The sequence below is a fragment of the Coregonus lavaretus genome (assembly GCF_964263955.1).
Source record: "Coregonus lavaretus genome assembly, chromosome: 25".
Lineage (NCBI taxonomy): Eukaryota > Metazoa > Chordata > Actinopteri > Salmoniformes > Salmonidae > Coregonus > Coregonus lavaretus.
The window spans coordinates 29,648,522-29,675,127 of NC_140012.1; the positions used below are offsets into that span (position 1 = coordinate 29,648,522).

At 43.3% G+C, this 26,606-nt stretch overlaps 1 protein-coding gene across 2 annotated transcripts in view; it reads right to left on the reverse strand.

Annotated features, from left to right (window-relative positions):
- ppm1g (protein phosphatase, Mg2+/Mn2+ dependent, 1G) overlaps window positions 1-26,606 on the reverse strand; it is a 41,911-nt gene that overhangs the window by 9,832 nt on the left and 5,473 nt on the right. Inside the window, exons 3-4 of one of the 2 annotated variants that reach the window (XM_084141850.1) lie at window positions 18,959-19,045; window positions 2,476-2,589 (exon numbers count right to left, since the gene is read on the reverse strand). The gene's annotated coding sequence lies outside the window, so the exon portion shown is untranslated. The remainder of the gene's footprint in view (window positions 1-2,475; window positions 2,590-18,958; window positions 19,046-26,606) is intronic. The other variant, XM_084141851.1, reaches the window with a different exon arrangement.

The following is a 26,606-nucleotide window of genomic DNA, read 5'->3' on the forward strand; positions in this document are numbered from 1 at the left end:
AGTGCCACACTAAAATAAAAGCCACCTTTCCACAAAATGATGGATGTCCCTCCGGCAATACGGCATCCTTTTTGTGGACTGAAGGATCTTGTTGATGAGGGAAATAATATGATTGCATAAGATGATGAAACATATAGGATGTCACAGCACCAGTGACAATCGTTCATTGTTGTAGCAGGCCTACAATTCATCAGTGATTGATGTTGGTCATGGGTTTTTGAATGCACCCTCAAACTGATACAAGAGCCCCAGTGTTCCATCACATCTCCTTATTGAAACTTAAACAAGCGTTGCCTGGGCTGAAATAGCTATAAAACAAAGATTAAAACCTAGAGCACCCTTAATTCACTCTCAGTGGACACCTGTGCATCAGGCCTTTGTCCACTGACCAGCTGCCTGTGGCCAGAGTGTGAGAAAGAAGAGACAGACTCATTTGAATGCAAAAGCTCTTAGACACCATAAAGCCATACTTGGGGGGGGGGAAGAACACACCAAAAGCTGTCCAAGTCCTTGAGAATGCCACAAGGTATTCTTGTCTGGGTTGAAGTGTGGGAGCAAATCCGTACATATTAGTATGGTTGGGTGACCCCGTGGGTAGTCAAAGGGTAAGTTGACGGAGACATTCTTTTATTACAGCCTTATTCAGTTTATGACACTCAAACATTTATGAATTTGCTTGAAACATTATTGTTCCCAAGAGCTTAAAGTCAACATTTGTCTCATCAATATCACCATTTATTTTTTATTGAAATATTTGATCAACATTCAATACATTGTCAAGAGCCAGCACACTCACATACACGTTAGAAGAACCCATCTGGTTTTTGGGGGACCGGAACCAGGAATTATTTGTCCTGTCCAGTTTTGGTGCCAGTGGTTTGTTGTGCTTTTTAGGGCGACGTGGTGTGCGAGGAGGATCTTGGAGGGGATTAAAAAGTGACAGGCTTGAGTGTCCTACTATCAGACTGAGCCCATGCAAGGAATTCGGTGGCTTAGGGGCTCAGATAGCATCTTTCCACTACTGCTCTATTTGCTCTTGCTTGGCGTCACTGTTTAGCTTACATGTGCCAAATGACAACCACCTTGAATAATCAAATCAAATCAAATCAAATCAAATCAAATTTTATTGGTCACATGCGCCGAATACAACAGGTGCAGACATTACAGTGAAATGCTTACTTACAGCCCTTAACCAACAGTGCATTTATTTTAAACAAAAAAGTAAGAATAAAACAACAACAAAAAAGTGTTGAGAAAAAAAGAGCAGAAGTAAAAATAAAGTGACAGTAGGGAGGCTATATATACAATAGAATAAAGTGACAGTAGGGAGGCTATATATACAGGGGGGTACCGTTGCATAGTCAATGTGCGAGGGCACCGGCTAGTTGAGGTAGTTGAGGTAATATGTACATGTGGGTAGAGTTAAAGTGACTATGCATAAATACTTAACAGAGTAGCAGCAGCGTAAAAAGTATGGGGTGGGGGGGCAGTGCAAATAGTCCGGGTAGCCATGATTAGCTGTTCAGGAGTCTTATGGCTTGGGGGTAGAAGCTGTTGAGAAGTCTTTTGGACCTAGACTTGGCACTCCGGTACCGCTTGCCGTGCGGTAGCAGAGAGAACAGTCTATGACTAGGGTGACTGGAGTCTTTGACAATTTTGAGGGCCTTCCTCTGACACCGCCTGGTATAGAGGTCCTGGATGGCAGGGAGCTTTGCCCCTGTGATGTACTGGGCCGTACGCACTACCCTCTGTAGTGCCTTGCGGTCAGAGGCCAAGCAGTTGCCATACCAGGCGGTGATGCAACCAGTCAGGATGCTCTCGATGGTGCAGCTGTAGAATTTTTTGAGGATCTGAGGACCCATGCCAAATCTTTTTAGTCTCCTGAGGGGGAATAGGCTTTGTCGTGCCCTCTTCACGACTGTCTTGGTGTGTTTGGACCATGATAGTTCGTTGGTGATGTGGACACCAAGGAACTTGAAGCTCTCAACCTGTTCCACTACAGCCCCGTCGATGAGAATGGGGGCGTGCTCAGTCCTCTTTTTTTTCCTGTAGTCCACAATCATCTCCTTTGTCTTGGTCACGTTGAGGGAGAGGTTGTTGTCCTGGCACCACACGGCCAGATCTCTGACCTCCTCCCTATAGGCTGTCTCATCGTTGTCGGTGATCAGGCCTACCACTGTTGTGTCGTCGGCAAACTTAATGATGGTGTTGGAGTCGTGCCTGGCCATGCAGTCATGGGTGAACAGAGAGTACAGGAGGGGACTGAGCACGCACCCCTGAGGGGCCCCCGTGTTGAGGATCAGTGTGGCAGATGTGTTGTTACCTACCCTTACCACCTGGGGGCAAAAGATGCTCAATTGGTGTCAACACCATTTGTGGCCGATGTGTTGTGAATGGGTTAATACTAAGCTAATGTGGACTCTCTTTTTTGGCAGAATATGGAGGAACATTCTTTAATAAGTTTGTTTTTTGCACCTCTTACTCAACTGGCAGAGTCAGCGTTGTTTTGGAGAAGATTGCTGTGAAAAGTAGCAGGTCAGATGTTTGCCCTCCTCTGTTCCTCTGCTGATCGTCAAGGGCCTATTCAGACTGAAGAGAGTTGGAGGAGAGTTTGAGGAGAGGTGTCGCAAAGAGATTTTTACTTTTCAATTTACATTACATCCTTGCCTTACCTTTGGATTATTATAAATTACAAGACAATAGCACATATAGCAATGCTAGCTGCCTAACAATCAAGTAACGTTAGCCTATAAAAAATGAACGATTACCCCTCCCATATATAAAAATACAGTAATCTTATCATACAGTGTCATTTATATTATACAGAGATATAAAAAAAAATCTGCATCCTCATGGAACATTTGCTACTATTTAGCTGAATGCTAACGTTAGCTGCTAGCTGAATCATAGGTAGATAGCTTTTACATTACAACTTTAGCGTATTTAAGTTTACTTAGAACAAACTAGGGGTGCGTTCAGTTCGCCTCATCATTTGCTAGGTTGTGTGACGGTTTTGACTGAATGACACGTTTCCCCAAAACGGTGTGCACCGTTCTAAAAGAGCCTTTGAGGTACGTTTGCTCCCGTTCGGTGGGTGTGGCAAGGTGTGGCCTGATCAATATGGGTGTCACCATTTGAAATCTTACAACTTGTGCAGCACACCATATGGTAATTGCCCTCTGGGCCACCAAAATAAAAATACAATTTAACTGGTCATTCAGTACAGTACCGTTTCTGTTGAATTCAACGTTGCACACCGTTCTTTCATAATGAACGCACCCAAGGCTTCATTTAATCAATATCATGCGAATCATTACATGAAATAAATGCAAAATTGTGAATGAAAACGTTGTTCATTCACTGGGGAGTTGACCCTGCTTGCCGTTGCATTGAAATGACTGTGTTCTGAGATTCCTTTATTTTTTTTAAATTAAAGCTACCGCAAAAATGTCAGAATGTAACAGGCTATAACTGGGATTATAGGTAAAAACTAAATAAAACACGACTCAAATAGAGGCCTGAGAATAAGCAGAGGCCTAAGAATAAAGTCTACTGAAGTCCGAAAAATAAGGGCGTGTGGGAAGGGGCTGGAAAACAATCAAATGACGTCCTTTTGCTCTCTTCCACCCGGGTTTTGTAGTTATTTTTGTTTTCTCACCCCTCTTGTTTGTGGAGAGGGCCAGTCTGCTCAATGGGGTCTGCTGTTGGAGAACAAACAGATGTGGGCTGTGGGAACCCCACTGCTGATCCATCTACATCAATTACAGCCTCTGGGAACACAAGTCTCCAGAGAGAAATATAATAACTGCCGTCCACCTTTCCCTGCTCCATTCACAGTGTCTTTTCACACTGTCACTAGGCTCATCCAAAAGTCTTTGTCTTTGAATGGACAAGGGATTGTTTGCTCGGTTTCTTCCTCTCTCTCTCTCTCTCTCTCTCTATCTCTCTCTCTCTCTCTCAATTCAATTTCAATTTCAATTTAAGGGCTTTATTGGCATGGGAAACGTGTGTTAACATTGCCAAAGCAAGTGAAGTAGATAGTAAACAAAAGTGAAATAAACAATAAATATTAACAGTAAAAATTACCTTTAAATGTGCCTTTAGAGGCCATGCAATTCAGTACTCATCTCGAAAACAAAAGCAATTTAGGTCAAAAGAGTTTATACTAAGAAAGGAAATAGAAAGTCTAACAGAACAGATAGATGGCAATAAAAACTGTAACATAGAGGCTCAGAATAAATTAGAGGAAAAACAAAAAGAAATGGAAAAACTTATTCAAGAAAGATCAAGTGTAATATATTATAAAAATAAAGCAAACTGGATGGAATATGGGGAAAAATGCACAAAATTCTTTTTTAATCTTCAACATAGGAATGCTACCAAAAAGAAAATGAAACTGGTTACAATTGACGGAGTCACCCATAATTCACCTAATGATATTTTGAAGGAAGAAACAAAGTATTTTAAGCATATGTTTTATTTTCAGTCGCCTCCATCTCCTCTAACTGAAGCTAATTGTAGAGATTTTTTTCCTATTGATAATGTCAAATTAACAGCCACACAGAAAGACTCATGTGAAGGTGAAATTACAGAGGAGGAACTTCTGGATGCAATTAAAGACTTTAAGTCCGGGAAAACTCCAGGGTTGGATGGCATACCAATCGAGGTATACCAAACCTTTTTTGAAATACTAAGAGGACCGTTATTAGCATGTTTTAACCACTCCTATGTAAATGGTAGATTATCTGACACTCAAGAAGAAGGTCTGATCTCATTATTACTGAAACAGGATACAAGTGGAAAATATAAAGATCCAGTCCATTTACAAAATTGGAGGCCCCTTACACTTCAGTGTTGTGATGCAAAAATCCTAGCAAAATGTATAGCGCATAGAATTAAAAAGGTATTGTCGGATATTATTCATTCTAATCAGACAGGTTTTTTACATGGAAGATACATTGGAGACAATATAAGGCAAGTATTGGAAACAATAGAACACTATGGAAAATATGGGAAACCAGGCCTGCTATTCATAGCAGACTTCGAAAAGGCATTTGATAAAGTTAGATTGGAATTCATATATAAATGCCTGGAGCATTTCAATTTTGGAGAATCTCTTATAAAATGGGTCAAAATCATGTATAGTAACCCTAGGTGTAAAATAGTAAATAATGGCTATTTCTCAGAAAGTTTCAAACTGTCAAGAGGAGTGAAACAAGGTTGTCCACTATCGGCATATCTATTTATTGTGGCCATCGAGATGTTAGCTATTAAAATCAGATCCAATAATAATATCAGAGGATTAGAAATACAGGGCTTAAAAACAAAGGTGTCATTGTACGCAGATGATTCATGTTTTCTTTTAGATCCACAACTAGAATCCCTCCACAGCCTCATAGAGGATCTAGATACATTTTCTAACCTCTCTGGATTAAAACCAAATTATGACAAATGTACTATATTACGTATTGGATCACTAAAAAATAAAATTTTTACATTACCATGTAGTTTACCAATAAAATGGTCTGATGGTGATGTGGATATACTCGGAATACATATCCCAAAGGAAATAAATGATCTCACTTCAATAAATTTTAATAGAAAGTTAGCAAAAATAGATAAGATCTTACTACCATGGAAAGGAAAATACCTGTCAATTTGTGGAAAAATCACCCTGATTAACTCTTTAGTATTATCCCAGTTTACCTATTTGCTTATGGTCTTGCCTACGCCTAGCAAACAGTTTTTTAAAATATATGAGAAAAAAATATTCAATTTTATTTGGAACGGCAAGCCAGACAAAATTAAAAGAGCATATTTATATAATGAATATGAATTCGGAGGACAGAAATTATTAAATATTAAAGCATTAGACCTATCACTAAAATCTTCAGTCATCCAAAAGTTATACTTAAATCCGAACTGGTTCTCAAGCAAATTAGTAAGATTGTCTCACCCACTGTTCAAGAAAGGCCTTTTTCCCTTTATTCAGATTACAACCTCTCACTTTCAGTTATTTGAAAAGGAAATAATCTCCCAAATGTCACTATTTCTAAAACAAGCCATAGAAAGTTGGTTACAATTTCAATTTAATCCTCCAGAAACGACAGAACAAATAATGCAACAAATATTGTGGTTAAATTCAAATATACTAATTGACAAAAAACCTATATTTATTGACAGAATGTTTAAAAAAGGTATAATCTTCGTAAATGATATCATCGGTAGGACTGGTGGAGTTATGTCGCACATGCAGCTAATAAAAACATATGGAAATGTCTGCTCTACCCAAAATTACAACCAAATAATTGCAGCCATACCGCAAAAGTGGAAGAGGAAAGTTGAAGGGGGAGAAAGTAAGGAACTTGTCTGTCGGCCTTGCATTAAAGAACATAATTGGTTAAGGAAAACTGTGATAAATAAAAAAGTATATCAGTTTCACTTAAGGACCAAAGGATTGACAGCAGTCCCATATAGATTGCAAAATAGTTGGGAAGAGATCTTTGACGTACCGATCCCATGGCATAGTGTTTATGAACTGACACGCAAAACGACACCGGATTCAAAAATTAGAATCTTTCAATTTAAATTATTATATAAAATTCTTGCTACCAATAGAATGTTATCTATATGGGGGATACAATCTTCCCAGCTCTGCAGATTTTGCTGTGAAGAGATAGAATCATTAGATCATTTGTTTTGGTTCTGTCCATTTGTAGCTTGTTTTTGGACACAGGTCCAGGAATGGCTAAAGGATTGCAATATTTACCTGGAACTAACCTTGCAGATGGCATTACTGGGTGATCTGAAAAGTCATAGTCAATCAATCAATAATATAATAATACTTTTAGCAAAAATGTTTATTTTTAATTCACAATCTGTAGAAGCAATGAGAATAGAAAGGTTCAGAACTTTTGTAAAACATCACAGTATGGTTGAAATATATATGGCAAATAGAAATCCTATATGGATGGTGTTAAGAGATAGATGGGAGGTATTGAATAGAGTTGAAGGATGGGACTAATAACAAATAACAACAAATAATAACAAAGATAGCTAATAATGTAAGCATACTGTGTCCATAATAAGTATATAGGTTGTATGTTGGGAGCTTTTGGGAAGGAGCACAGTTAGAAAGATATGGCATTTAGAGGCAAACCGGATGGACATCATGAAGATGATCGGAGAGGTTGAGAGTAGAAGAAGTTCAGGAGAAAAAAAATAAATAGATGTGTATATGTATATGTATGTATATATGTATATATATATATATATATATATATATATATATATATATATATATGTATATGTGTGTGTGTGTGTATGTATGTATATATATATATATATATATATATAGATATAGAATTATTGTAAAATTAACTCTGTCCATAAGGTGTAGATAGTGAGTATGGACCGGAAGTAGAGGCCTGGGCGTTGTTGTTCACTAATTTACTCCAAGTAGGGAAAGGATGGTGGGGTTGAAAAGTAATAAAGGGGAATATATATATATATAAAAAATATAAAAAATAAAAATAAAATATGGGGGATTGGAAGTGATGCAGACAATTACATTGATAGAAGATACAATCTATCTGCAATATTAAGCTGATCCTTCCCCCCAAAAAAAAAAAAAAAAAAAAAAAAAAAAAAACAGTAAACATTACACTCAGAAGTTTCAAAAGAATAAAGACATTTCAAATGTCATATTATGTATATATACAGTGTTGTAACAATGTGCAAATAGTTAAAGTACAAATTGGAAAATAAATAAACATAAATATGGGTTGTATTTACAATGGTGTTTGTTCTTCACTGGTTGCCCTTTTCTTGTGGCAACAGGTCACAAATCTTGCAGCTGTGATGGCACACTGTGGTTTTTCACCCAGTAGATGAGGGAGTTTATTAAAATTGGATTTGTTTTTGAATTCTTTGTGGATCGCTGTAATCTGAGGGAAATATGTGTCTCTAATATGGTCATACATTTGGCAGGAGGTTAGGAAGTGCAGCTCAGTTTCCACCTCATTTTGTGGGCAGTGTGCACATAGCCTGTCTTCTCTTGAGAGCCAGGTCTGCCTACGGCGGCCTTTCTCAATAGCAAGGCTATGCTCACTGAGTCTGTACATAGTCAAAGCTTTCCTTAAGTTTGGGTCAGTCACAGTGGTCAGGTATTCTGCCACTGTTTACTCTCTGTTTAGGGCCAAATAGCATTCTAGTTTGCTCTGTTTTTTTGTTTGTTCTTTCCAATGTGTCAAGTAATTCTCTTTTTGTTTTCTCATGATTTGGTTGGGTCTAGTTGTGTTGTTGTTGTTGTTGTCCTGGGGCTGTGTGGGGTCTGTTTGTGTTTGTGAACAGAGCCCCAGGACAAGCTTACTTAGGGGACTCTTCTCCAAGTTCATCTCTCTGTAGGTGATGGCTTTGTTATGGAAGGTTTGGGAATCGCTTCCTTTTAAGTGGTTATAGAATTTAACGGCTCTTTTCTGGATTTTGATAATTAGCGGATATTGGCCTAATTCTGCTCTGCATGCATTATTTGGTGTTTTACGTTGTACACGGAGGATGTTTTTGCAGAATTCTGCATGCAGAGTCTCAATTTGGTGTTTGTCCCATTTTGTGAATTCTTGGTTGGTGAGCGGACCCCAGACCTCAGAACCATAAAGGGCAATGGGTTCTATAACTGATTCAAGTATTTTTAGCCAGATCCTAATTGGTATGGCAAATTTTATGTTCCTTTTGATGGCCCTTCTTGCCTTGTCTCTCAGATCGTTCACAGCTTTGTGGAAGTTACCTGTGGCGCTGATGTTTAGGCCGAGGTATGTATAGTTTTTTGTGTGCTCTAGGGCAACGGTGTCTAGATGGAATTTGTATTTGTGGTCCTGGCAACTGGACCTTTTTTGGAACACCATTATTTTTGTCTTACTGAGATTTACTGTCATGGCCCAGGTCTGACAGAATCTGTGCAGAAGATCTAGGTGCTGCTGTAGGCCCTCCTTGGTTGGTGACAGAAGCACCAGATCGTCAGCAAACAGAAGACATTTGACTTCAGATTCTAGTAGGGTGAGGCCGAGTGCTGCAGACTGTTCTAGTGCCCTCGCCAATTCGTTGATATATATGTTGAAGAGGGTGGGGCTTAAACTGCATCCCTGTCTCACCCCACGGCCCTGTGGAAAGAAATGTGTGTGTTTTTTGCCAATTTTAACCGCACACTTGTTGTTTGTGTACATGGATTTTATAATGTCGTATGTTTTTCCCCCAACCCCACTTTCCATCAATTTGTATAGCAGACCCTCATGCCAAATTGAGTCAAAAGCTTTTTTGAAATCAACAAAGCATGAGAAGACTTTGCCTTTGTTTTGGTTTGTTTGTTTGTCAATTAGGGTGTGCAGGGTGAATACGTGGTCTGTCGTACGGTAATTTGGTAAATAACCCTCTCTTCAGGATATCCTCTACCGGACTTGTCATACACAGAGGCTCTCCAGTGTTCCCTCAATAACTCTTTAGTCTCCACCCACACACCATGCCTTCATATCAATTTTAGAACTGTCATCAACTATCTCTCTCTCTCTCTCTCTCTCTCTCTCTCTCTCTCTCTCTCTCTCTCTCTCTCTCTCTCTCTCTCTCTCTCTCTCTCTCTCTCTCTCTCTCTCTCTCTCTCTCTCTCTCTCTCTCTCTCTCTCTCTCTCTCTCTCTCTCAAAAATCTAATCAAATCAACTCAAATAAAATTGTATTTGTCACATGTACCAAATACATCAGGTGTAGACCTTACCATGAAATGCTTACTTACAAGCCCTTAACCAACAATGTTGTTCAAGAAATAGAGTTTAAGAAAATATTTACTAAATAAACTAAAGTAAAATATAAAATAAAAAGTAACACAATAAAATAACAATACCGAGGCTATATACAGGGGGTACTGGTACCGAGTCAATGTGCGGGGGTACAGGTTAGTTGAGGTCATTTGTACATGTAGTGACTATGCATAGATGATAAACAGCGAGTAGCAGCAGCAGCTCTCTCTCTCGCGCACACACAAACACACACAAACACACACAAACACACACAAACACACACAAACACACACAAACACACACAAATCCACGCGCATGCACACACACACTGAGCTGCTCATTTTGTTTTGCCTTTAATTGAAAGAACTTCCCCAGCACTTAAGTGGGGATCCTTCTGGTGAGTTATTAATACTTTTTATTGTTATTTGCGACAGACACAGGACACGGGCCTAACCCTCTCTTCAGGATATCCTCTACCGGACTTGTCATACACAGAGGCTCTCCAGTGTTCCCTCAATAACTCTTTAGTCTCCACCCACACACCATGCCTTCATATCAATTTTAGAACTGTCATCAAGTTTAGAACGGTTTAAAATGTTTTGCATGTCAGCAATCAAGTTTTCAAGATAGAACTTTCAAAATACAGAAAGTGTCACAGTATCTGTATTTTGAAAGATCTATATCTTGAAAACTTGATTGCTGACATGCAAAACATTTTGGGACTGTATCAAGAGTGGACTAATTAAACAAAAACTAAAATACACTTTAAGGACTGAGTCCTTGGTAATGTTAAATTCTCATGAAAGAGTGAAGATAATCTGATTCATTTTCTTCTTTCATGGCTTTTGGTGTAGGGGAGAATGGGGTAAGTTGAGACTTTTTTTAAATTCAGCATCACTCCGTCAAGGGAAATATAGTATTCTTTCTAACAAAGATACTGTATCTACATATATTTCAGGATGTGTATCCCTGGAAATAATCAGAATTTATGTAAACATTAAGGTTGAAAAGATTTTGTATGTGCCCTCAAATCCTCAAAATATACAGTTGCACCATTAAGGGCATCTTGACTGGCTGCATAACTGCTTGGTATGGCAACTGCACCGCCCTCGATCGCATGGCGCTACAGAGGGTGGTGCGGACAGCCTAGTACATCACTGGGGCTGCGCTCCCTGCCATCCAGGACCACTATATCAGGCGGTGTGAAAGAAAGGACCGGAAAATTGTTAAAGACTCCAGCCACCCAAGCCATAGACTGTTCTCTCTGCTTCTGCACGGCAAGTGGTACCAGAGCTAGCTAAGTCTGACACCAACAGGCTCCTGAACAGCTTTTATCCCCAAGCCATAAGACTGCTAAATACCTAATAAAATGGCTACACGGACTATCTGCATTGACCCTTCATTTTTGTTTTGCACTGATTGCACACTCTACACACTCACACCAACACACTCTCTCTCTCTCACACACACACACACATTTAATTTGCTCACACACACAACACGCACACACATTCATACTGAATCTACGCACATGCAGACACACTCACATACAATCATCATGTACGCTGCTGCTACTCTGTTTACCATATATCCTGATGCCTAGTCACTTTACCCATATACACGTCTAACCCTACCACTCCAGTATCCCTACACATTGTAAATATGGTATTGGCACTGACCCTGTACGTATATACAGTGGGGAAAAAAAGTATTTAGTCAGCCACCAATTGTGCAAGTTCTCCCACTTAAAAAGATGAGAGAGGCCTGTAATTTTCATCATAGGTACACATGAACTATGACAGACAAAATGAGAAAAAAAATCCAGAAAATCACATTATATGATTTTTAATGAATTTATTTGCAAATTATGGTGGAAAATAAGTATTTGGTCAATAACAAAAGTTTCTCAATACTTTGTTATATACCCTTTGTTGGCAATGACACAGGTCAAACGTTTTCTGTAACTCTTCACAAGGTTTTCACACACTGTTGCTGGTATTTTGGCCCATTCCTCCATGCAGATCTCCTCTAGAGCAGTGATGTTTTGGGGCTGTCGCTGGGCAACACGGACTTTCAACTCCCTCCAAATATTTTCTATGGGGTTGAGATCTGGAGACTGGCTAGGCCACTCCAGGACCTTGAAATGCTTCTTACGAAGCCACTCCTTCGTTGCCCGGGCGGTGTGTTTGGGATCATTGTCATGCTGAAAGACCCAGCCACGTTTCATCTTCAATGCCCTTGCTGATGGAAGGAGGTTTTCACTCAAAATCTCACGATACATGGCCCCATTCATTCTTTCCTTTACACGGATCAGTCGTCCTGGTCCCTTTGCAGAAAAACAGCCCCAAAGCATGATGTTTCCACCCCCATGCTTCACAGTAGGTATGGTGTTCTTTGGATGCAACTCAGCATTCTTTGTCCTCCAAACACGACGAGTTGAGTTTTTACCAAAAAGTTATATTTTGGTTTCATCTGACCATATGACATTCTCCCAATCCTCTTCTGGATCATCCAAATGCACTCTAGCAAACTTCAGACGGGCCTGGACATGTACTGGCTTAAACAGGGGGACACGTCTTGCACTGCAGGATTTGAGTCCCTGGCGGCGTAGTGTGTTACTGATGGTAGGCTTTGTTACTTTGGTCCCAGCTCTCTGCAGGTCATTCACTAGGTCCCCCCGTGTGGTTCTGGGATTTTTGCTCACCGTTCTTGTGATCATTTTGACCCCACAGGGTGAGATCTTGCGTGGAGCCCCAGATCGAGGGAGATTATCAGTGGTTTTGTATGTCTTCCATTTCCTAATAATTGCTCCCACAGTTGATTTCTTCAAACCAAGCTGCTTACCTATTGCAGATTCAGTCTTCCCAGCCTGGTGCAGGTCTACAATTTTGTTTCTGGTGTCCTTTGACAGCTCTTTGGTCTTGGCCATAGTGGAGTTTGGAGTGTGACTGTTTGAGGTTGTGGACAGGTGTCTTTTATACTGATAACAAGTTCAAACAGGTGCCATTAATACAGGTAACGAGTGGAGGACAGAGGAGCGTCTTAAAGAAGAAGTTACAGGTCTGTGAGAGCCAGAAATCTTGCTTGTTTGTAGGTGACCAAATACTTATTTTCCACCATAATTTGCAAATAAATTCATTAAAAATCCTACAATGTTGTTTTCTGGAATTTCTTTTCTCAATTTGTCTGTCATAGTTGACGTGTACCTATGATGAAAATTACAGGCCTCTCTCATCTTTTTAAGTGGGAGAACTTGCACAATTGGTGGCTGACTAAATACTTTTTTTCCCCACTGTATACTGAACAAAAATATAAACGCAACATGTAAAGTGTTTGGAAGAGCAAGCAAGCAAGGCATTTCACTGTACTTGTCCATGTGACAATAAAAACTTGAAACTTGTTTTGAAAACATAGCTTGTCCCACCCCCCGCCCCCTCCACCACCTTCAAAACCAGCTTTTAATTGCATATCTGAAGACGTGCAAGCTATTGTTAATCACTCCCTGTTCAGGTACTTTCACCACTGCATTAAACTGCTATGGTGAAACCCCGTCTGAAGAAAAGTAATCTAGATTCTTCAGCTCTTAGCAATTATTCAGCTCCTTCCATTCTTAAGTGAAATTCTGGAGAAATTGGTTTTTAAACAGCTAAATTATTTAAGTGGCAAGTATATTTTTGAAAAATTCAAATTTGGTTTTTGTGCTCACCACAGCACAGAGATCTTAGAGTCAACACAGATGCCAAAAAAGCTCTCTGTATTCTTGGATTTACAGTGGGGGGGAAAAAGCATTTAGTCAGCCACCAATTGTGCAAGTTCTTCCACTTAAAAAGATGAGAGAGGCCTGTAATTTTCATCATAGGTACACGTCAACTATGACAGATAAATTGAGAATTTTTTTCTCCAGAAAATCACATTGTAGGATTTTTAATGAATTTATTTGCAAATTATGGTGGAAAATAAGTATTTGGTCACCTACAAACAAGCAAGACTTCTGGCTCTCACAGACCTGTAACTTCTTCTTTAAGAGGCTCCTCTGTCCTCCACTCGTTACCTGTATTAATGGCACCTGTTTGAACTTGTTATCAGTATAAAAGACACCTGTCCACAACCTCAAACAGTCACACTCCAACTCATTTACATTTACATTTACATTTTAGTCATTTAGCAGACGCTCTTATCCAGAGCGACTTACAGGAGCAATTAGGGTTAAGTGCCTTGCTCAAGGGCACATTAACGTCATTTAGCAGACGCTCTTAGCCAGAGCGACTCACAAATTGGTGCGTTCACCCTATAGCCAGTGGGATAACCACTTTACAATTTGGGGGGGGGGGGGGGTAGAAGGATTACTTTATCCTATCCCAGGTATTCCTTAAAGAGGTGGGGTTTCAAATGTCTCCGGAAGGTGGTGAGTGACTCCGCTGTCCTGGCGTCGTGAGGGAGCTTGTTCCACCATTGGGGTGCCAGAGCAGCGAACAGTTTTGACTGGGCTGAGCGGGAACTATGCTTCCGCAGAGGAAGGGGAGCCAGCAGGCCAGAGGTGGATGAACGCAATGCCCTCGTTTGGGTGTAGGGACTGATCAGAGCCTGAAGGTACAGAGGTGCCGTTCCCCTCACTGCTCCATAGGCAAGCCAAGACCAAAGAGCTGTCAAAGGACACCAGAAACAAAATTGTAGACCTGCACCAGGCAGAAGAGGATTGGGAGAATGTCATATGGTCAGATGAAACCAAAATAGAACTTTTTGGTAAAAACTCAACTCGTCGTGTTTGGAGGACAAAGAATGCTGAGTTGCATCCAAAGAACACCATACCTACTGTGAAGCATGGGGGTGGAAACATCATGCTTTGGGGCTGTTTTTCTGCAAAGGACGACTGATCCGTATAAAGGAAAGAATGAATGGGGCCATGTATCGTGAGATTTTGAGTGAAAACCTCCTTCCATCAGCAAGGGCATTGAAGATGAAACGTGGCTGGGTCTTTCAGCATGACAATGATCCCAAACACACCGCCCGGGCAACGAAGGAGTGGCTTCGTAAGAAGCATTTCAAAGTCCTGGAGTGGCCTAGCCAGTCTCCAGATCTCAACCCCATAGAAAATCTTTGGAGGGAGTTGAAAGTCCGTGTTGCCCAGCGACAGCCCCAAAACATCACTGCTCTAGAGGAGATCTGCATGGAGGAATGGGCCAAAATACCAGCAACAGTGTGTGAAAACCTTGCGAAGACTTACAGAAAACGTTTGACTTGTGTCATTGCCAACAATGGGTATATAACAAAGTATTGAGAAACTTTTGTTATTGACCAAATACTTATTTTCCACCATAATTTGGAAATAAATTCATTAAAATCCTACAATGTGATTTTCTGGATTTTTTTTCCTCATTTTGTCTGTCATAGTTGACGTGTACCTATGATGAAAATTACAGGCCTCTCTCATCTTTTTAAGTGGAAGAACTTGCACAATTGGTGGCTGACTAAATCATTTTTTCCCCACTGTATGTGCTGCATTCGACACTGTTGACCATGATGTCCTTCTAGACAGACTGGAGAGGTGGAATGGCCTCTCCGGTCCAGTTTTAAATTGGTTTAGGACCTATTTAACCAGTCTAGTTTTTTGTCACCCTCGGTGAACATAACTCAAAGAAAATAGATATCACATGGCTTTCCACAAGGTTCGATTTTGGGTCATTACTGTTCAGTTGTTACCCCTTGGCAGCATTATCAGAAAGCACAAGATTGATTTTCATTGCTACGCAGACGATACATAACTTTACATTTCTGTGTCACCAGAGGATTTTAGCTCCACGGATAAATTATTAGACTGTATTGGTGATTTAAATACTTGCATGGCTCACAACTTCCTCCAGCTAAATAAAGATAAGACTGAGGTACTTTTTGCTGGAGCCAAAGCACAGAGAGCGAATCTGGCCACACATTTTAATTCACGGGCAATAAAGATAAAACACTAGGTAAAAAACCTAAGTGTCATTTCAGATTCTGAACTCAATTTCGAATCCCACATTAGGAATGTGACCAAAATAGCTTTTTACCACCTAAGGAACATTGCCAAGGTGCGGCTGTTTCTCTCTTTGGCTGATATAGAGACTCATCCATGCTTTTATTACAAGCAGGCTTGACAACTGTAATGCTCTCCTGTCTGGTCTACCCAAGAAAGCCATTGGTCAACTGTAAAACATACAGAATGCTGTTGCACGGGTAATGACGAAGACCAGTGTCACGACTTCCTCCGAAGCTGCCACCTCTCCTTGTTCGGGCAGGCTTCGGCGTTATTCGTCACTGGCCTTCTAGCCACTGCCGCTCCTCATCTCATCATTCCATTTGTTTTGTCTTGTTGATTACACACACCTGGTTCTTATCCCCTCATTAGTACTTGTATAAGTGTTCCCTCTGCCCCCTTGTCCTTGTGTGTGATTGTTTATTGTGAGGAGAGTGTAGCTCGGTTGAGCTCCGTGTATTTTGTATTGCCGGGGTATTTTTCCCCGTGTGCCTGTTTGGTTCCAGTGCGCCTGTTTTCCTCGTAACTCTGTTTTCCAGAATAAATTATGTATTCTGTGATTTACCCCTCCTGCGCCTGACTCCTTCAAATCACCCATCACAACCAGATGGAGAGCACACATTACACAGGGTTTTAAAGTCTCTGCCTGTGAGTTTTAGAATAAATTGTACGATTCTTCTATTGGTTTTTAAATCAATCCACAATTGTGCACCACAATACATGTCAGACATGCTTTTTAGTTATGTACCCAGCAGGTCCCTCAGGTCCTCTGGCACTGGCCTTTTAACTATCCCAAAGCCTAGGACCAAAAGGCATGGAGAGGCCTTTAGTTACTATGACCCCAGCCTCTGGAATAGCCTGCCAGAGAACATGAGGGCGGCCGAAACTGTGGACATATTTAAAAGGGATCTTAAAACACTCCTTTTTAGCTCTGCTTTTCCTTAAGGTGCTTTTTAGTCTTTCAATTTGTATTGTTATTATATTTTAATCCTTTGTTTGGGATAAATGTGGTTTGACCTTCTGCAGTCAAATGACCCGGCTTCAATCAAATTTGACCAACCAGGTTAAAACAGACTAAATTGAGAATGTACGCCTGTGCAAAGTTCGGTGCTGGAATTGGAACTGTGTTCGGCAGTCTCATCATTGGATATGTCAGGAACCCATCTCTGAAGCAGCAGCTGTTCTCCTATGCTATCCTGGGATTCGCCCTGTCTGAAGCCATGGGCCTATTCTGTTTGATGGTTGCTTTCTTAATCTTGTTCGCTATGTAAAAAATCTGTCTATAGAAACTGTAATTACAGATGTGACTACACATTTTATCGTGGCTACCAAAATTGTTCCGTGTTGGTGTCATGGAAATGTACATTTTCAAGTCTGTCCGACACTCTAAAAATAACGAAAACATGTATTGTAAAAATGTAAGAAATTACATAATTAAAATGCATGGATTTGACTATTTAACATATGGCAGTAAGTTTTCTATGTTAGGAATTATGTTTCACCACAATCAAGAAGACAAGCTTCTATTGAATGTCAACATGGGATTATACAAAGGAACTGCTTAGACTTAATGTAAATCAGTGTGGTGCATTTGCCATTAATGTTGTCGTTGGTTCAAGTGCAGGTCAATAGCATTGTTAGTAGGCAGCAAGTGGGCGCTTGCGCTTGTAAATGGCATTAAATAAATCTAGACCACAATTTGATTGTGCTAAATAGTGGTCACTAGTCCAGATTATTTGGGATGTTCTCTGTATGAACTTGTGTAGTCTGTCAAAAAGCCTGGAGATCATGACATAATTGCCATTAACAACTATTACAGTTTGGTTCACGCAAAGCATAAAGTTGGTTTATCCCTTGGTGATAGATTTTAGAGCTTTTCAATGTGCCTAAGAACACTAGAGGTACATTGTCAAATCGGATGGGCCTAGAGGAAATTGGATCTATAATGTATTTGACGCAATGGTTACATTCTCATACAAATGCCATAAAAGATCAGAAAGATAATGTAAAAGGAAAATGTATGTATTTTCTGGAGATGGTCACCCTTCATACCCCGGCTCCCGGATGTCGCATCCAGTTTTACCCAGGGAACAGAACATGTTAAAACTGAGGATGGTACTACTTGAACTTGTCCAACAAGAATACTAATTTTCGCTTTCAGTTATTTGAAAGGTTTTGCTATTTTGTGTGCTCTGAACAAGACCATGGTGTGTGTACATGACTGTAAGTCGCTTTGGATAAAAGCGTCTGCTAAATGGCTTATTATTATTATTATTTGTGTAGTAAGTATTTGTATTTATGTTTTTTCCCGTGAAGCACATTTCGTTGCATCCACGTCTGAAATGTGTTATGTAAATAAAGCTTGATTTGATTTGAATACCAGTAATGTCCGCAAAAACACTACAGTAAATACTGCAGTAAACTACAGTCATGTCTGCAAAAACACTATAGTAAATACTACAGTATACCACAGTCATGTCTGCAAAAACACTACGGTAAATACTGCAGTAAACTACAGTCATGTCTGCAAAAACACTAAAGTAAATACAACATTATGCTACAGTCATGTCCACAAAAACACTACAGTGAATACTATAGTACATAAATATAGTAATACTGCAGTATTTAGACCATGGTATAATATAGTATTTTTTAAATGGGAGGGTTCGAAGTGTGAGCTTCACTTTCTGGCATGTTGACTTTGTGTTCTTAGTTTATTAGGAGATTTGACTCTGCTTTGCAACAAACCACACATAACTGTTAGTTCACAGGCACCATTCTAGTAATCCCACTCCCTCACCATGATTGTTTTGAAGTATATACTCTGGTTACAATGATTCAGGTAGACCTGTAAGGGCACATCAACACAACTTTCACCTAGTCAGCTCAGGGAACACTCGCCTATAAGGACTGCCTCTGAACATCAGTGCTGGACAATGGCTTTCATTAGTTATCAGAAACATCCAAGGCATCCAGTCTGAAGGTCTTCTTCATTGGTTGAGGCTAAAATTGTAGCCCCTCCACGATGCATCAGAGGTGAACATTTCTCGTGTTGGATGGCAAGCTGAAAAGTGTTTTAATTAAATTAGGATTCTAACACATTGTTGTAAGATAGACTAGAAGTTAATGTATGACACATTTTTTAAATGTTTAGAAGCTTACCTCCTTCACATCCTTGTAGCGAACACAGTCAATGTGGGCGTCAGTGCTGCTGATGTTTTTGTTGCAAACAACACAGATTATATAGGGCTACAGAGAAAGGAGATAAAGTAAGATATTATAGACGTAGACAGTGGTTGATTGACTATATCAAATACTAAAGTGCTGCATTCGGCATGGGTGAACTTCAACTGTCCCCGTTCGCTTTGAATTCAAAGTCCAGAGTCCAGATAAATTACTTAACTGAGGTCTACACGTCTTGTGCTTCAGTTTCATTATCTACACCAATCAGAAATGATCACAGAGGGCTACACCTCTAATCACACACATGGAGGAGCCAAACTGCATGCCCCCATCCACATCGACGGGGCTGCAGTGGATCGAGTCGAGAGCTTCAAGTTCCTCGGCGTCCAAATCACTAAGTACTTAAAATGGTCCACACACATGCGCACAGCCGTGAAGAAGGCGTGACAGTGCCTCTTCCCCCTCAAAAGGTTGAAAAGGTTTGGCATGGGCCCTCAAATCCTCAAAAAGTTATACAGCTATACCATTGAGAGCATCTTGACTGGCTGCATCACTGTGAGCTCTCATTCTCCATGGCCGACGTGAGTAAAACATTTAAGGGTGTTAACCCTCGCAAGGCTGCCGGCCCAGACGGCATCCCTAGCCGCGTCCTCAGAGCATGCGCAGACCAGCTGGCTGGAGTGTTTATGGACATACACTATTTATACAAAAGTATGTGGACACCCCTTCAAATTAGTGGATTCGGGTATTTCAGCCACACCCGTTGCTGACAGGTGTATAAAATTGAGCACATAGACAAACAATGGCATTAGAATGGCCTTACTGAAGAGCTCAGTGACTTTCAACATGGCACCGTCATAGGATGCCACCTTTCCAACAAGTCAGTTCGTAAAATTTCTGCCCTACTAGAGCTGCCCCGGTCAACTGTAACTGCTGTTATTGTGAAGTGGAAACGTCTAGGAGCAACAACGGCTCAGCTGCGAAGTGGTAGGCCACACAAGCACAGAACCGCAGAGTGCTGAAGCGCGTCTGTCCTCGGTTGCAACACTCACTACCGAGTTCCAAACTACCTCTGGAAGCAACAAGAATTGTTCATCAGGAGCTTCATGAAATGGGTTTCCATGGCCGAGCAGCCACACACAAGCCGAAGATTACCAAGCGCAATGCCAAACGTCGGCTGGAGTGGTGTAAAGCTCTGGACCAGTGGAAACGCGTTCTCTGGAGTGATGAATCACGCTTCACCATCTGGCAGTCCGACGGACGAATCAGGGTTTGGCTGATGCCAGGAGAACGCTACCTGCCCCAATGCATTATGCCAGCTGTAAAGTTTGGTGGAGGAGGAATAATGGTCTGGGGCTGTTTTTCATGGTTCGGATTAGGTCCCTTAGTAACGTTACAGCATACAATGACATTCTAGACAATTCTGTGCTTCCAACTTTGTGGCAACAGTTTGGGGAAGGCCCTTTTTCTGTTTCAGCATGACAATGCCCCTGTGCACAAAGCGAGGTCCATACAGAAATAGTTTGTCGAGATCGGTGTGGAAGAACTTGACTGGCCTGCACAGAGCCCTGACCTCAACGCCATCAAACACTTTTGGAATTAATTGGAATGCCGACTGCGAGTCAGGCCTAATCGCCCGACCTCACTAATGTTCTTGTGGCTGAATGGAAGCAAGTCCCTGCAGCAATGTTCCAACATCTAGTGGAAAGCCTTCCCAGAAGAGTGGAGGCTGTTATAGCAGCAAAGGGGGGACCAAATCCATATTAATGCCCATGATTTTGGAATGAGATGTGCTGTCCTCACTTGCTTCAAGATGCCCACCATTGTTCCTGTACCCAAGAAAGGAAAGGTAACTGAACTAAATGACTATCGCCCCGTAGCATTCACTTCTGTTATCATGAAGTGCTTTGAGAGGCTAGTTAAGGATCATATCACCTCCACCTTACCTGACCTCCTAGACCCACTGCAATTTGCAGATGATTGATTGATTGCAAATCAATTTATAACATTTTTGACATGCGTTTTTCTGGATTTATCTGTTGTTATTCTGTCTCTCACTGTTCAAATAAACCTACCATTAAAATTATAGACTGATCATTTCTTTGTCAGTGGGCAAACGTACAAAATCAGCAGGGGATCAAATACTTTTTTTCCCTCACTGTATGTCAGAATGCTGTTCATAAACTACAGCTCAGCCTTCAACACCATAGTACCCTCCAAGCTCATCATTAAGCTTGGGGCCCTGGGTCTGAACCCTGCCCAGTGCAACTGGGTTCTGGACTTCCTGACGGGCCGCCCCCAGGTGATGAAGGTAGGCAACAACATCCCCCTCCTGTACTCCCTGTTCACCCATGACTGCGTGGCCACACACTTCTCCAACTCAATCATCAAGTATGATTACCGACATCGACGAGACAGCCTACAGGGAGGAGGTGAGGGCCCTGGTGGAGTGGTGCCAGGAAAATAACCTCTCCCTCAACGTCAACAAAACGAAGGAGCTGATTGTTGACCAGGAGACAGCAGAAGGAGCACGCCCCAATCACATTGACAGGGCCGCAGTGGAGAAGGTGAAAAGCTTCAAGTTCCTTGGCGTACACATCACTGACCATCTGAAATGGTCCACCCACACAGACAGTGTGGTGAAGAAGGCGCAACAGCACCTCTTCAACCTCAGGAGGCTGAAGAAATTCGCCTTGGCCCCTAAGACCCTCACAAACTGTTACAGATGCACCATTGAGAGCATCCTGTCGGGTTGTATCACCGCCTGGTACGGCAACTGCACCGTCCGCAACTGCAGGGCTCTCCAGAGGGTGGTGCGGTCTGTCCAAGGCATCACCAGGGGCACACTGCCTGCCCTGCCCTTCACAACATCTACGGCACCCTGTGTCACAGGAAGGCCAAAACGATCATCAAGGACCTTAGCTACCCAAGCCACGGCCTGTTCACCCCGCTACCATCCAGAAGGCGAAGGCAGTACAGGTGCATCAAAGCTGGGACAGAGAGACTGAAAAACAGCTTCTATCTCAAGGCCATCAGACTGTCAAATAGTCTCCACTTGCCGGCCTCCGCCCAGTATCCTACCCTGAACTTTAGTCACTGTCACTAGCCGCTACCACTCGATTATTCAACCCTACACCTTATAGGCTGCTGCTTATATACATAGACATGGAACACTGGTCACTTTAATAATGTTTACATACTGTTTTACCCACTTCATATGTATATACTGTATTCTAGTCAAGGCCTATCCCATTTAACTATTGCTGTACATACAGTGGCTTGCGAAAGTATTCACCCCCCTTGGCATTTTTCCTATTTTGTTGCCTCACAACCTGGAATTAAAATAGATTTTTGGGGGGTTTGTATCATTTGATTTACACAACATGCCTACCACTTTGAAGATGCAAAATAAATTTTCTTGTGAAACAAACAAGACCCGAAAACTTGAGCGTGCATAACTATTCACCCCCCCAAAGTCAATACTTTGTAGAGCCACCTTTTACAGCAATTACAGCTTCAAGTCTCTTGGGGTATGTCTCTATAAGTGTCACGGATTCAGCCAAGGCTGCCCCTCCTCCTTGCTCGGGCAGGCTTTGGCGTTCGTCGTCACCGGAGTACTAGCTGCTACCGATCTATGTTTCTGTGTTCGACTTGTTCTGTCTTGATTGTGTACACCTGTTTCCCATTATGTTGTATTGTCTTCCCTATTTAACCCTCTGTCTTACACTGTGTGTTGTGTGTGATTGTATTCCTGATCGGCAGTCGTTAGTGTGCGGGTTATTTCCTCCCTGTGTGGAGTTTGTGTATTCTCAGTTTACTTTCAAGTAAAGTACATTTTTGGATCTGCTCTGTGTCCTGCGTTTGACTTCGCCCACCGCATTTCACTGACGCCTTTTGACAGAATCACACACCAACGACATGGAGTCAGCAGGAGCAGTGGTGCCAGCCAGATCAATGGAAGAACGCGTACAACAACAAGCGGCCATGATCCAGGCTCTCGGCACCGCCATGGAATGTGTGGTGAACACAATGGAGCGATGGGAGAGAGGAGGTCTTCCTATACCTCCTCCGATTACACCACCACCATCATCGATACCCATCGCTTCACCTCCGGGGTCCAGTGGGATTCGTCTCTCGCTCCCGAGGGCTTATGACGGCACAGCTGCCGGGTGTCAGGGTTTTCTGCTCCAGGTAGAACTCTACCTGGCAACCATCCACCCGGCCCCCTCGGGATACGAGAGCGTGTCCGCCCTCATCTCCTGTCTGTCCGGTAAAGCGCTGGAGTGGGCCAACGCCGAGTGGGGGGGAATAGACGCCGCTACTGTCAGCTATGTCGAGTCTATCCCACCTCAGACAGGGGAAGAGGAGCGCGCAGGAATTCGCACGCGGGATGGAATGAGAGGGCCCTCATCGACCACTACCGATGTAGCTTGAGGGAGGACGTGCGTCGGGAATTGGCCTGCAGGGACACCAACCTAAGCCTGGACCAACTGGTGGACATGTCGATTCGACTGGATACCCTGTTGGCTACCCGCGGACGTCCGGATCCGGGGCCGTTCATTCCATCCCCCAGCACTTCCGAGCCGACCCCTATGGAGCTCGGAGGTGCTGCTATGAGGGAGACCAGGAGAGGGGCCGTCCCCTGCACCAACTGTGGCCACAGAGGACACACTGCTGGTCGGTGCTGGGGAGGGCCTCCTAGGAGTCGAGGCAGTAGGCAGCGCACTGATGAGCCATTCCAGGTGAGTAGGCACCCAACTCACCCAGAGCTCCTTGTTGCGCATATGTGTATGAATGTTGTGTTTCCCGAGTTTTCTCCTCAGTCCCAGCATAAGGCGCTAGTAGATTCAGGCGCAGCTGGAACTTTATTGATCGTCAGTTTACCCATAAGTTAGGGATTCCTATTGTGCCAGTCAATGTGCCCTTCCCTATCCATGCCCTAGATAGCCGCCCTTTAGAGTCAGGGTTGATTAGGGACGTCACAACGCCTCTCAGGATGAAAACACAGGAGGAGCATGAGGAGATAATTAGTTTGTATCTGATTGATTCTCCTGCGTTTCCCGTAGTGTTGGGGCTTCCCTGGTTAGCTTCTCATGACCCCACTATTTCATGGCAACAGAGGGCTCTCAAGGGATGGTCTGATCAGTGCTTGGGGAGGTGTGTAGGTGTTTCCGTAGGGGCAACGACGATGGAAAGTCCGAACCAAGTTCCCACCATGCACATTCCGCCTGAATATGCCAATTTGGCTCTCGCCTTCTGTAAAAAGAAGGCGACTCAATTACCACCCCATCGACAGGGGGATTGTGCGATAAACCTCCAGGTAGGCGCTGCGCTTCCCCGGAGTCGTGTGTATCCTCTGTCTCAGGAGGAGACGGCGGCTATGGAGACATATGTCACCGAATCTCTGAGACAGGGATACATACGGCCGTCCACTTCCCCTGCGTCATCGAGTTTCTTTTTTGTGAAGAAGGATGGTGGTTTACGCCCGTGCATTGACTACTGTGGTCTAAATCAGATCACAATAAAATACAGCTATCCACTACCTCTGATTGCTAGTATGACGGAGTCATTGCACGGGGCACGCTTCTTCACAAAATTGGATCTCGGGAGCGCGTACAACCTGGTGCGTATTCGGGAAGACAGCATTTAGTACCACCTCGGGGCACTATGAGTACCTCGTCATGCCATACGGTCTGATGAATGCTCCTTCAGTCTTCCAATCGTTTGTGGATGAGATTTTCCGGGACCTGCATGGACAGGGTGTAGTGGTGTATATCGATGACATTCTAATATACTCCGCTACACGAGCCGAGCATGTGTCCCTGGTTCGTCGGGTGCTTGGTAGACTGTTGGAGCATGACCTGTATGTGAAGGCGGAGAAATGTCCGTTCTTCCAAGAGTCCATCTCCTTCCTGGGACACCGCTTGTCCGCGTCAGGTGTGGAGAAGGAGATTGACCGCGTTTCGGCCGTGCGTAATTGGCAGACTCCAACCACGATGAAGGAGGTGCAGCGGTTCTTGGGTTTTGCCAATTACTACCGGAGGTTTATCCGGGGCTTTGGGCAGGTAGCGGCTCCCATTGACCTCCTTGCTAAAGGGAGGGCCGGTGCGTCTGCAGTGGTCGGGTGAGGCAGACAGGGCTTTTAGGCATCTGAGGGACCTGTTTACTTTGGCTCCGGTGCTGGCTCATCCGGATCCTTCCTTGGCATTCCAAGTTGAGGTGGATGCATCCGAGGCTGGGATCGGTGCTGTACTGTCTCAGCGCTCGGGTACGCCACCAAAACTCTGCCCCTGTGCTTTCTTTTCTAAGAAGCTCAGTCCGGCGGAGTGCAATTATGATGTGGGGGACAGGGAGCTGTTAGCTGTGGTTCAAGCCCTGAAGGTGTGGAGGCATTGGCTTGAGGGGGCTAAACACCCTTTTCTCATTTTGACTGACCATCGTAACCTGGAGTACATCCAGGCGGCGAGGAGGTTGAACCCTCGTCAGGCAAGATGGGCTATGTTTTTCACTCGATTTGTGTTTACGCTCACTTACAGACCAGGTTCCCAGAACGCTAAGGCAGATGCCCTGTCCCGACTATATGACACAGAGGAGAGGTCCATTGAGCCCACTCCCATACTCCCAGCGTCGTGTCTGTTGGCACCAGTGGTGTGGGAGGTTGATGCGGACATCGAGCGGGCGTTACGTACCGAGCCTACCCCCCCCCAGTGTCCGGAGGGTTGGATGTACGTGCCGCTCGAGGTTCGTGATCGATTGATCTATTGGGCTCACACGTCACCCTCCTCTGGTCATCCTGGTATCGGTCGGACAGTGCACTATCTTAGTGGGAAGTACTGGTGGCCCACTTTAGCCAAGGACGTGAGGGTTTATGTTTCCTCCTGCTCGGTGTGCACCCAGTGTAAGGCACCTAGACACCTGCCCAGAGGGAAATTACAACCCCTACCCGTTCCACAATGGCCGTGGTCTCATCTATCGGTGGACTTTGTCACGGACCTTCCCCCCTCACAGGGGAACACTACGATCTTGGTCATTGTGGATCGGTTTTCGAAGGCCTGCCATCTCATTCCTATGCCAGGTCTCCCTACAGCCCTACAAACGGCTGACGCCCTGTTTACACACGTCTTCCGGCACTACGGGGTACCTGAGGATATAGTGTCAGATCGGGGTCCCCAGTTCACCTCTAGAGTCTGGAGGGCGTTCATGGAACGTCTGAGGGTCTCGATTAGCCTTACCTCAGGTTTTCACCCCGAGGGTAATGGGAAGGTGGAGAGAGTGAATCAGGATGTGGGTAGGTTTCTGAGGTCCTATTGCCAGGACCAGCAGGGGGAGTGGTCGGGATATATCCCCTGGGCAGAGATAGCCCAAAACTCACTTCGCCACTCCTCAACTAACCTTACGCCTTTTCAGTGTGTGTTAGGTTATCAGCCGGTCCTGGCACCTTGGCATCAGAGCCAGATCGAAGCTCCTGCGGTGGACGAGTGGTTTCGGCGCTCGGAAGAGACCTGGAACGCTGCGCATGTACACCTGCAGCGGGCTATCAGGCGACAAAAGGCGAGCGCCGATCGCCACCGCAGTGAGGCTCCGGTGTATGCACCGGGAGATCGGGTCTGGCTCTCGACCCGAAACC